Genomic DNA, 13,920 nt, shown 5'->3' with positions numbered 1-13,920 from the left:
AGGTGAAAAATTCTAAAAAAGGATCGAGAGTGTGTCGTTACGGTTTCCCTCGTAACGTTACAAACGTAGCGACTATGAATGCCGTTAGATCAGTTACTCGTCACCGTAAGATGAAAAAGGTGCAGAAACGGCTGTACGACTTGCCGAGAAAACAGCACGAAGATTTAATAAATGATCATAATCCCACGCTACTATTGGCTTCCAAAGCCAACATGGATTTGCAATTTATCGCTGACAAATCGGAAATAAAGGCAAACTATGTTACGGCTTACGTGACAAAGGGAGACCGGGCTGACATGGATCAAACTTTTGCCGAGTTAGGCAACGAAAGTTTGTCCAAAAAATTATTTGCCTATAGATTGAAATCTTTGACGTGCAAGCAAATAGGAATTTATGAAGCTCTCGATATGATGCTGGGCCAAGACCTTTACAACAAGTCTGACAGCACTAAATTTATAAACACTAACTTGAAAGAAAACCGATCGAGAATTTTGAAAGGTTACAAGGAACTCGCTCGTTTGAGGGAAACTGACCCCGAAAGCAAGGACACTTGCCAAAAAGGGTTCGTCGACGACAAGTATCCGAATCGTCCCGACAGCTTGGAAAATATTAGTTTGCGGGAATTTGGTCAGTTTTACGATTACGCGAAGCACTCTGATGGTGTCGAGAAAAATGCGAATGTAATCGAGTTGAAAAACAATTTGGGTTTCATGAGAAAGAGAATTAAGCCCTACATAGTGGAGCACTACATTCACGATCCGATAGAGGAGAAAGAACAGTATTGTCACGCTCTATTGATCCTCTTCAAACCGTGGCGTGACGAAAATGAGCTATTGGGCGATTTTGAAACATACGCCGATGCTTTCGAAAACTCGCTTTCGGTGTTGAAGGACATGAGAGAATATCACGACAAACTCTCGGTTTCCAAAGAAGTTCAAAAGAAACGGGAGGCTTCTAAAAAGGCGAAAGAGCCAGAAACTATAATTTCGGAGGCAGAAAGTGAGGACGATGAAAATGCGCTGCAAGGGAAAGAAATTGTTATCGAAACCGAACACGCGATGGCTGATGTGGAAGCTGCCATGGAAATGAATTTCGAGACTGATGTTGACAATGTGGCGTCACTAAACTCGGATCAAAAGAGAATTTATGATCAGATCATGAAGAAACAAGTGCTTTTTGTGTCGGGACCTGGTGGAACTGGCAAATCGTTTCTTATCGACACTCTCGCCAGCGCTGTAAGGCGACTCTTTCAAAATCCTGCTAGCGTGGCCATTGCCGTGCCAACGGGTTTGGCAGCGTTGAATGTTAATGGCGTAACGTTACACAGATTACTAATGTTGCCGGTAGATCATGGGCGTATCGCCGAATACCATTCCCTGAGTTCTGAGAATATAAGCATTATGAAAGAAACTTTGGGTAATTTAAAACTGTTAATTATTGATGAAATTTCCATGGTCTCATCGGTTTTACTGACTCACGTTCACTTGAGGCTGAACGAATTTTGGGAAATGAACCAACCATTTGGTGGAGTTGTATTTATTCTTGTTTTGGGAGACTTTTTCCAATTGCCTCCGGTTCAAGGAAATCCCGCGTTTATCAAAATCACTTCCGAAGAAGCCAGACTTAGATTCAATTGCATCGGAGGAAGTGATCTTTGGAAGTTTTTTAAATACGATGAACTAACGCAAAATGTTAGACAAGCCAACGACCAAAGTTACGGCGACATTCTAAGCAGAGTTAGAATTGGAAATATTTCCGAAGCTGATGTTGCAACCTTAGGAACTAGATTGGTTGCTAGAGGAAAAAACATCGAGGTGGCTATGGAGCTTTTCACTAAGCTGTCCAATGAAGGGTTTCACCCAATTTGTTTGATGCCTAAATTAGCCATGTGCGTAAAATTCAACTTTGATATGCTGCGAAAAAACGGCGAGAAAGTTGAAGTCATTCAGGATAGACTCGCTGACTATGGCAGAAAAATAAATAAAAACATTCTCAGGAGACTGCAAGGGCTACAAAACGAACCGTCCAAAACAGGCGGTTTGGAGAGCGAGTTAGTTCTTTGCGTTGGCTGCCGAATAATGGTCAGAAGGAATATCAGTTTTGAAAAAGGCGTTGTAAATGGTACGATGGGTTTCGTAACTGGGTTCATGAAGGACGAACATGGAAACGTTACTGGGATTTTTCTAAGAGTAGATCGCGAACCGAATAACGACGACGCTAACACTGACTTTTTAGTTGAGAAAATTTGCGTCAAATTTTTGCTCATGGCAAACATTTACGTTAAACGCTCCCAGTTTCCCGTCATCCTGGCGTACGCTATTACGATACACAAAAGCCAAGGCATGAGTTTAAAATGCGCCATTATGGATTTGGGTTCGAATTTATTCGGAACGGGCATGGCGTATGTGGCTTTATCGAGAGTGACGTCCTTGGCCGGACTCCATCTATTACAGTTCGATCCGACTAAAATTAAGGCGGATGGACGAGCCATTATGGAGTATAACAGGCTTCGCAAAAAATGTAGGCCAGATCTGCCTCTTTTGGAAATAACGGAGTCGAAAGAAAGTCGAGGTGGGAAAAGAAGTGCGCATACACTATCTAAAAGCCTTTTAGAAGGCGAGGAAGAGAGATGTGAAGAAACACCGAAGAAGAAAAGGAAAGCCCAACAGAGTTTGGATAGTTTGCCCTTGAAGGGTTTAGCTAACGATGATCAAGTAACGTGCTACTCTAATAGCGTTTTGCAACTGCTCTTATTAGTGCCGGAATTAAGAGAATTGGTTAAATCTTACAATGGGTCATTCATTGAAAAACCAGTTTTACGTTGCCTCCAAAACACGATAAACGACATAGAGAGTTCTCAAGGTAGTTTCAGTCGTAAAGGGTTGGAACTGAGAATGGCTGTCGGAAATCATTTTACGCAAAACGTTCAACAAGACGCCAGTGAATTTTTGATGGTACTCTTGACGACACTAAGCCAAGAAATGGAAGGCGATTACTCTAAGGCTCTAAAAGATCTTTTTTGGTCAAAGTCGCGAAATGTTACCAAATGCCCCAAATGTCAAGTTGAACAAAATTCGGAAAATATTGTTGAAAGCAACATTTTCAATCTTCCACTAGAAAACCGAGATAAAATTGATTGGAAATCTCTAGAAAAAAGAATGAGATTGACAGAGATGCCATGCGTATTTTGTAACAACCCAAAAATACAAGAGCGTGATGTATTGATATCCAGCGGGAAGTACGTATTTTTGTGTCTTCTCCGTGGCGATTACAAAGATGGTCGTCCAATTAAGATTTCGACCAAAATATCAAGTTTTGAAAATCAAAATGTCACTTTGAGCAAGATGCTTTTTAAAACTAAAGGAGTGATTATTCATAAAGGTCAATCGTTAGCCGAGGGACATTATGTGAACTTTGTGAGAAAAGACAACGGCTGGTACGAGGTCAGTGATACAATGATCAGAAAAAGGGAGAGATTCGTCAGTAACTTGACTGACGTCACTGTTCTGCTCTTGGAAAGAGGCCAGACACATTAAAGGGAATCTAACGTGCTTGAAGAATCCATATCAAATTTACCCCGGGTAAAGCCTAAAATTTCAATATTCGTACCAGAAAGGAGCATCATATCTGTCAAAGATATACTAATAGTTTCATATTCCCTTGAAAGTATTTTATGATTGGGTAAAATTGTTAATTCTCAAGCAAGTTAAAGGTTTACAATGGTTCGAGATAAATTTTGATGTTGCCCAGACTATAATAACTGTAGGGAGGATTGTAGGGCCATGCTATTGTTATGAAAAAGGATGATGATTGTTGCATTAACTTTAGAATTTTCCAATGAAGTAATTTTAGTACGCTGTATTATTCTTGCCCCAATGGTATTTCATGTAAAAACAAGTTAAAAACGTAGCCCCTGTTGGTAATGCCATGTGATTAAATAATAATCTTTAATAAGCTGGTGAAAGTCTTGACACAAACGCATCCTTTTAGTTAACATTGAACAGTTTTTTTGGGCTGAGATTAAAACACTCTTATTCAAATTTTAAATAAATATAGATTAAAATTAATATATTCGAAGAGTTCTCTAAATATCAATTTCGCAACTACCATTTTTCTCTTTTAAGCGCGCTATATTTTTTTAAACATTAAGACGCTTATAATTTTTTTTGCATTAACAATTTCAAACCGTTCAAAAAAAATCCACGAGATTTTATAAACTAAATTAATTTAATTTAATATTATACTGTTTTAATTTCAACCCCTGTAGCGAAGATTTTATGTTTAAATATTATTTATTAATATAACCTTTTCTTTGTATAACTTATCAATAATGTGTACCCGACCCAATCTAATAGCACTTACAAAAATTTATTTTTAAACTACTTAATAGCCATATGAACTTATTAATTTGTCCCACTAACTAATATCCTACTATTCTTGGAGAATTTGTTTTTATAAAGTTTGAGAATTATTTCCCCAATTGCGGTTACCAAAATATATATATATATATATATTACATTACCCTTGTAAATATAATAACTAAAAGATTTTTTTTTACAATTAATATTCCAGGAAGTTTTGCATATTCTCTTTGTGTTTCTCACCAGCTGGAGTAGTCTGAGCGATGGGTGGCATTGAGTAAAACCAACAGGTGTAGAATTTGCAAAGCCTTCTGGAATAATTTTTTTTCTTCAAAATTTTATAACCTTTTCATTGTCCCTTTGGTAACCCACGCGCAAAACAATAATTGTCATGTTCTAGCAGCACTGTTTCCAAACTTAAAGCTAAGAGTTGCCTGACAAAATTTAAAAAAATTGACCCTCAAAATCTCATATTTAAATGAACATATAATAGCCAGTAAATGGTAAAGTTTTCTTTGCCTCCTCCCCCTCCGCCCCTTTAGATAACTAATATAACGAAGAATAAAATTATTTCGACATAAATGCTACAAGCAGTGCATATTTTCAACTTTGAAACATGCAATTTAAAGACTATTTTCGTACAATTATAAGCGTATTGTATCAACACGTGCCAGCTGCTAAGCTTCAACAGAAAGATAATTCATCATAGCCTTTACCAGTATAATAAAAGGTTAAAACTACACAGCTAAAAAATATGATCATCATCATTATAAAAAACAACACCACAAGACTTCGATAGATAGATCAAGAAATATAAATATTCAACTTCTATGCAGAAACAACAGACACTTTAGACTGGCGTGTTCAAAGAATGAGAGCGACTTTGGATTAAAAAAGCAAAGATATCAAAGAAATAACCTTCGTATTGGTTGAGCGAGTGTCTATAGAACGTCAAGCCAAACAATACATGTCAATTATTTGGTTTCCCTGCATAATTATATAAAGGCTTGGCAAGCCTTGCCTTCAAGTTCATCAACACAATAGAAGTTCCTAACAGATATGAATTCGCTAAAAAAACTTTTTTGAACAAAAGTTGCTTCAACGTTATTAAAATTTAGAACAGCAATGGTTTGTTACTAAAATTATGTACTTTACTATGTTGGGAGTTTGGGCGCACTCCTGTAAGCCAAGCTTCTGGGCGACAAAGTTTTGAGGGAATAAGGGACTTGTCAGCATGCCTACCCTACAGGAACTGACTACCCCGTGTCCGCGGGTGGTGAAATACCCCAAATCCCCCCTCCTTCACCACCCGATTAAACCTCAAGTACTTCACTCGTAACTCTAAAAAACCCAACTGTGATTAACCTTGGAGTTCAATTAAAATTTCCATCGAAACGCCTTATGAACGTTATTTTACGGACGTTTACCAAACAAAACAAGCTCGATGGAATTAGTAAAATAAAGCTGCCAATTAATGACGTCAAGCAGTAATGCTATCTGAGTTCAAAAGTAAAAAATATATAAAAAAAATAAAATGGACTGGAGATGTCGCTAACAAAACAAAATCACGCGCGATGGAGCTAGTAAAAAGCTACCGATTAATGACATTAACCACTAACGCCATCTTAGTTCAATAGTATTAAATATAGAAAAAATAATAAATCAACTGGATCGAAGATGTCACTAACGAAATACAAGGCGCTTCATTAACTCTCTGAGCTAAACTGCAGATTCTACACCAACAAATCACTACCCTTTTTAAAAAGCATCTTTAAGTATATTAGCAGTATTTTAACAAACTCCCCCTTCCCTTTTTTATACCTCAAATAATTTAACATTAAAACCCATGCTTACTATTTTTCTGGCTATTATATATTCTCAATTTTACAGTCCTAGGATTAAATGTGTATAAATATTTTTTCATCATTGAATTATTCACTTGTGAGATTAACAAAATGATTATTGGTGCTCTAACATTAATGTTGAACTTTTCACACTTTTTTAAGTCCAACCTTCACGTATGACTGTCTTTGAACATTTTTTTAATCCCTCTCATGTATTCATAGTGAAACTTACATTTTAGATTCAGTTAAAATTAATTATAGTTATTCATAGCTTTTCCCTGTTAAGGTCTATTTTTTGCCAGTTTGGATGCAATCACTAATTATTCTCAAAAGCCTTTCTGGTGTCCAAAATAATTTTCCTTATAAAGTTATGAATGAAACCCTTTAAAAAATACGCAACTATTAGCTTTAAACGTGAAAAACAAAATTTTTATTTACTGGAAAATAATTATAATGAATACCATAAATAAATATCAACCAGGGAAATATAATTCCAAATTGCATGCTATATATAAACGTAGTAATTATCAAACCAAATGTGTTTTTAAAATAAATCTTTAGCACATTCCAATAAAATAATCATGCGTGTTTAAACCTTGACAAAAAGTTTAACCAAAATATTCATAAAGCAATTTATTGTTTTAATGACTTTAAAGTAATTATTGAACAGCCATAACTGTAAAAAATTACAATTTATATTTTAATTATTATATAAAATAAATAATATTATTAACCCTAACTTTTGTCATCAATAAACTACTGTAACTCTCATTTGACTTTATTTATCAAAGGTAAAATAGTTAATATTAGTTTCATAAATACTAGTAAATAATTTGTTGATCCTGGTATTTCCTATATTCAATGATAAATCTAAGCACAGTTCCATTGCCAGACTACCCTAGTATGCTGGCTAATCATTTATCATGGCTAAATCCAATTAAGATTGTACTTAAGGTCAGAGCTAAAAATAAAATATGCCAAACTACCACACAAGAGAAAATCTTTTTAAGACGCGCCAAAGGAGGGGCCCTTTGCATTAAAAGTGAATGGCTAAATGTATTCCTGTTATTGTATATCAAATTATTATGAAATTGCCATCTTTTCCAAAATACTACAAAATTGTATTTCTTTTCCCCCGAAATATTGCCAAATTATTGCTAGTTGTCTTATTTAATGTCATTTTTAACAAAAACAATTAATATTTTAGTTTCTTAAATTAGGTTAAAGTTAGAGCACCACAAAAGATGGTATTCTATATGTTGAATCTTGTGTAAAGGTTAAGAGAAATATGCGTTCTGAATAAGATGTTGTTGACACAATGACATTGGAAATGGGGTGCAAAATTAGCCTGAAAGCAACTGGTATATTCTGGTCTGGGTTCATCAGAAATAGTCAAACTAAAATCTTTGTCATGACATCACACCCTAGTATAATATCTTATTTCATCAGCTCAAATTAAGACTAAAAATATTGATGTGACGTCCCCTTAGCTACTAAATCTCAGTCTGTTGAATGACATACTATTTCCTTTTCTGCAGCATGCGGGAATGAGCACTGAAATAAATTAATCACCACCGCATGTACGCAAAATTAATAAAAATTAAGACCGAAGTACAGATATTAATCAAAACGCGTCTTAGATTTAACCAAGACCTAAAAAGTATCGATAAGAACAAGGTTAATCACTTGACTGAATGCGCAGATATTGAAACTTTTTTTTAATTAAAACTTACATGCTTAAGAAAGTATGTTCCATCACCCTATTCCATTGAATAAACTTACTTTACTGGTAGTAAATTTTTTCCCTCTCAATAATTTTAAAAATTTACTTATCTCGGGTTTTCGAGCACAATTCCATTCCCCGAAAACATTTTATAACTACATTTATTATCACTTTTAAGAGTTTTCGTGTGGAAAAATACCATATAACTAGTAACTACACGTAACGGTAACAATGACAAATTTGACAAAACGATTTAGGGTAGTCTGCTTAGCCTCTGCCGCGCCCGATACGAACAAGGAGGATCTATAGTTGTATACCCCCTTGATAGAAGTACGCCTTGTGCCATTCTCATGCCTTGTCTTTCGCTGACCTTGTCACCAAGGCAATAGCCCACTCAATTACGCGTTAAGCTGCTCGAGAATTCTGTGTGAATTACTTTTTAAGGTCAGCAAATAGTAATTGTTTTTGAGAGCATTCCTCGCCTTGAAATAGGACAACTACGAAATAATTCGACCAAATTGAAGTTTAAATATTCGAACAAATCTTATTTTATAAATATCTTCTACCATTTCAATTTCTAAAAAACTGTTCTACCAAATGCATACAGAGAGTTACCAGAAGTCTCTGGGGCTACTAGAAATACTACATTTACTATAGTGTGTTACCACGAACTTTGTAGTGACGTCACATGCTCTTATCTCTTACCTTATTTTCAGGCGACCATATTGGAAGTCGCGAGACGTCGTCAGCTTGGGCAATACAAATTCGGGACCCAATATTGACGTCACAGTTTCCTCCCCCCAGCTTCGCGGTAGCACACTATAGGAAGATTCGCAGCGACAAGTTTAAAAATCCCATATTCCTTTAAAAACCGTTAATACATTATTCTTGTTCCTGAAGATATACAGACTAGTAAGTAGCAGAGTCGAGCCACAGCGTCGTAGATCACGCGACTCGGTGAACGCAGGCTATTTTGCAAAATAACCAAGTCATAATTTTCAGGCTACGACCACGCTTAAGTTAACAATTACAACAAAGAAAATCAAAAAATTACGAATATCATGCACGCCCCTACTGCTTGCGAACCATAGAAACGCCTTGGCAGAACCGTTTGACCATTGTCTGTCGTACCGCTGCTATAGACCCTTTCTACGTAAAAAAAAGAGATGTCAATCCTCAGTATCGGGACATACGGGGGGGGGGGTTTGACCCCTCGCCGTCTCTGCTCTATTTATGATTTTTCCATCGACTCGACCGAGATGGAAGGCAAAGTTTTACCCCCGTGTCTTTCCATGTCGAAGTGGTCTATTACATAATTCAGTTTAACCAAGAGTAAAAATCATAACGTCCATATTGAATGTGCTGCCATTGTTGAAATTTGCACTAAAATTAACAAAAGGTTTCATTATGGAGCGTACCGGGCATGAACGCGGGATATGTTAGCAACCTATTAACGACGCAATGTCATACACGTACTCTCTTAAAAGTGATAATAAATGTAGTTATAAAATGTTTTCGGGGAATGGAATTGTGCTCGAAAACCCGAGATAAGTAAATTTTTCAAATTATTGAGAGGGAAAAAATTTACTACCAGTAAAGTAAGTTTATTCAATGGAATAGGGTGATGGAACATACTTTCTTAAGCATGTAAGTTTTAATTAAAAAAAGTTTCAATATCTGCGCATTCAGTCAAGTGATTAACCTTGTTCTTATCGATACTTTTTAGGTCTTGGTTAAATCCAAGACGCGTTTTGATTAATCTAACGAAGTATGTTGTTGAATAGTTCAGCTGCTGTGAAAATACCTAATCGGTTTGAACGAGATTTAAGAACGACCCATTTTTCACCCACACATCTTGCCAAGAGGTATAGCTCACGGCAATAACCGTTCCAAGATAGTACAAGTATAAATTCTTCATCTTCATTTTGATATAAATTATTCATAAAAGCCGAGAAATCAATTAAAAGGATTTTTACGAGAAAAAATCTCTTAGAGAAAACGTGGCTGGGAAGTCCTCGTTCCAGTTTGATGAAGAGCGCATAATTTGAGAAACTGCACGTCAAGGGATTTCGGAAACACGAAGAAAACAAGATGGCCCAAGGGCTGGGCCTTAATAGTAATTTTACACGGCTCACGTGACCCCCCCCCCCCGTATAGTTGATCTCCAATAAATCGTACAACTAAAAACATTTCTGAAACGCAATCGTGTATCCCCTTAATTCACATTTCAAATAATATTAATGAAACTAAATTGTGCACCCCACTAAAGTATAATTTTTCAAAACCATACGAATCAAATAATGTATCTAAAACCAAATCCTGGATCCCCTAAACCAGAAATCACTATGACCGTAAACCGTCCCCTCTATTTTACGAAACCTAACCTAACCTAACCTAACCATTCAGCATAATCTCTGATGTATCACGCGCATGGTGCCGTTTCTTAAATTTTAACGGAATAAAATTCCGTGTAAAATTAAAAAAGTGCAGTAGTGCACGAAAATTATCATCTTGTTTCCCTTCACTCAAAAAAGCCCGCGAGATTTAAACTACCTTTCTTTCCTCTCTCTCCGAGCGGGATGCCCCCTCTCCCTCTTCCCCCTCTCACTAATATACCAGGCAGGCAGTTCTCTCTCTACGCGGGGCTTCGTATCGCCACCGCGTACGCTAGCGATCTCTCTCTCTCATCGTAAGCGTACGTTTCGGTCCGGCACAGGGACAGGGACAGGGACAGGGGTTTTGGTGCCGTTTCTTAAATTTTAAACGGAAAAATTCCGTGTAAAATTAAAAATGACACAGTCTCTAGCGAGCTCATGTCGCTTCACTTCCCCAGTACCCTTTGGTTGGAGCAACGAGAATCTACTAAAGGAGGAGGACTTAGCGTTAAATAATAACCCTGGAAGTTAAGGTTCTAGTTGCGGTAGAGAAAGGAAGGCGCAGGGGCGGAGGGGTCTCTTCCTTCGAACCAAGAGGCAACGCGAGATGGAGCCTGATTTCACTACACGCGGGAGGTTAGACAACTCACACTGCTTTTAGCGGTTCTTTCACCCATATCAAAAATGGAATGTTCTATATTTATTACTTATTTCCTGACTTTTCTTAAAAAAAATTCGGTTTTTTAACGCTAAGATATAATAATTTTAATCTTTAAGCAGACGGTATATACCAAACAATTTACGTTGTAGTGAATATGCCAATTATCAGGAAAAGAACGTAGTCTCTTCCGCCTCTCTCGCATAATTCTCTTCGTTCAGATTTTTACTTTTTTTTAATTTTCTTGCCAGCGGCACCTCATTAGCGGTTGGAAGCGATGTAAAAACTTTAGCCAAGGGTTAAAAATGACGCTCGACAAGGGAACAATATTTCATTTAGGGTTAGCTTTGGATCATTGGGTATGCCGGGAAGCAGAGCTCGCTAGGTCTTTCAAATTCTTATTACAACGCGGCCTTTAAATATTGTACACCAAAAACCCTTAGGGTATTAGGATTTATGGGTAGTGTACTAAATGATACCCACGTTTTTAAATTTGAGGGCTTGCGATATTTCAAAGTCTTTAAATAGGTTAAGAAAGTACAGTACCATAAAACGCGCAGTATGCCACATGGAAATCAAAATTTCAGATGATGCTTTAAAACGTATTTCCTTCACTCTAACGCTAGATAGCGCGAAAATCGGCATGTTTCAATGGAACCAAAATGCCGACATTCACCTGCCTGAATATAGGAAGAAGGGCGGTAAGGTGCACCACTAGAACGTGAATGATAAAATAAAATCGTCCATTAATTTTTAATCATAACTGTAGGAGATGATGCGAAAGAAAAAAATCGTTATGCAGCGTTAAAGAATGAAGCAAGGCTTAACTACTCTCGGACCATTTGCTTAAGGACCGACCTACCGCCAATCCCAAACGAAAATCAATATCCTTTATATTTCAACAACAATTATTACCACATTTTTCCTTTTTTATCTGGTCCCTTAAGCCTATTTTCTGAAGTCCACGTAAGTTAGGTTCTTTCTAAATTCTTTGCAAAATAAACCGATCAGCCATCTCCTTTAATATTGTATTATATCAGAAATACATGAACCGAAATTATCTACGAGGCTTTTTTTCGCCACAGGCAATGTCCCCAAGTGATTGGGGATGGAGTCTAGAAAGAAGGTTAGTAAATTTTACCCTCCCGCGGCAGCGGTAAAATTTTTTTTGGAATCATGGGTAATTTCGTTGCCATGGTGACAGCCAACAATTTTTCTTCTTTCTTTAAAATCGTCGTGACGTCGTCTGCAAACCTAGGCCTAGTGGTCAATGGCGCACTGGTGGTTAGTTTGCAATTATGATAAACGTGGAAGAATTAGTAACTTACTTAAAAAACCTTTCAAGACCATTTATTTCTCAATTTTGATTAAAAAATAAGGCACTTGATTAAAATTTCCCTTCTGGATAATCCCTACAAGAAGAGCAGATTTCCTTTATTACAAAGACTAAAAGAGACACTTTCCCACAGTATATTTTTAGTCTGTGTATAAACAAAGCTTCTTGTAGCAATCGCTAGGTAGCGTATTCAAAGCTCCCTCTTGAATCAGAGATGATTGTATTTCTAAAAGGGGTCTATAAAATATGGCGCCTAAGGAGGGGAAACAGAGAGAACTTGCCTCTTGCGTTAGAGGAATATGTCTCCGATAATTTCGGTTCATGTATTTCTGATTATATTTGTTAATTTCGCTGCGAAGAAAATCACCATTTCGGTTATTTAAATTATGAGGCATTGGGGGAATGTGTTATAGTAGTTGCGTCCTTTACTTCTAGCATTTTTTCATGGGCTTCAAATTCTAGTATTCATACGCGAGATTTACCATAGATGGGGGCAGTATAGAAAGCCTTTCGTTGTCTCTATAGGCTCTTCTTACTTCTCCACTTTCCATTTGCCTTTGTTATTAGAGACTACCTTTGATTTTATAGTCAAGTGTGACTTGGGGGGAGTTTTGGCGTTAGTGTCTTATGTATTGGGATGCTTATCGTCGCTTATCTTTAAAGAAGAATTCGCTGAAGTCATCGCTTTTCTAAGCGTTGCCTCCTCATTACGGGACTCGAAAAAGTAATAAGCCCCAAGGCAAACTTCCCCCATTCAACCCTTGGCCTCTACAATATTAAGGGCCACTCTATTCTAAAGGATAGAACGCCCGCCAATAACACCATGTGGATTTTATATCTCTTAAATTAGGACACTCTTCAATCTATGTATGTAAGGACATATAGAGCTCATTTTATTTGCTACATACATTCCTAGAACTTGGGGGGGGGGGGGTGGCGTAGCGGTTAGCGCTTTCGCCTCGCAGCAAGAGGATCCCGGACTGTGGCACCGGGTGAAAATCTGGAAACAAATCCTTCTGCGTAGAGTTTGCAAGTTCTTGCGGCAGGGTGGGTTAGCTAAACGAGTGCGACAGGGTGGGTTAGCTAAACGAGTGCGACAGGGTGGGTTAGCTAAACGAGTGCGTTACAGGGTGGGTTAGCTAAACGAGTGCGTTACAGGGTGGGTTAGCTAAACGAGTGCGTTACAGGGTGGGTTAGCTAAACGAGTGCGTTACAGTGTGGGTTAGCTAAACGAGTGCGTTACAGGGTGGGTTAGCTAAACGAGTGCGTTACAGGGTGGGTTAGCTAAACGAGTGCGACAGGGTGGGTTAATTGTTTAGGTTTTGCTTAATTACTCGGCCCCTGTTTGTCGTAGCCCTAAGTTTTTAGTATGGTTAGATGGGGGACAAATTGTACTATAACATACTCAAAGGACATCTCCGTATCTCTAATATAACCAGCCTGCCTCCAGAGTATAGTGTAATGTTAATCCTATGGAGGGGGGTATGTTTATGAACATTTTGCTTAACTACTCGGCCCCTGTTTGACGCAAATTTCCCTAATTTCCCTGAATTTTACTAGAAATTCGTAATTTCCCTGAATTTTCCCTGAGGTTTGTGTCAACTATTTATTTCCCTGATTTTT

Source organism: Phalangium opilio, unplaced genomic scaffold (genome assembly GCF_054372755.1).
Source record: "Phalangium opilio isolate 3A_F unplaced genomic scaffold, DU_Popi_V2 ptg000024l_1, whole genome shotgun sequence".
In the NCBI taxonomy this organism is placed as follows: domain Eukaryota; kingdom Metazoa; phylum Arthropoda; class Arachnida; order Opiliones; family Phalangiidae; genus Phalangium; species Phalangium opilio.
Note: the sequence above shows the minus strand (reverse complement) of the source record.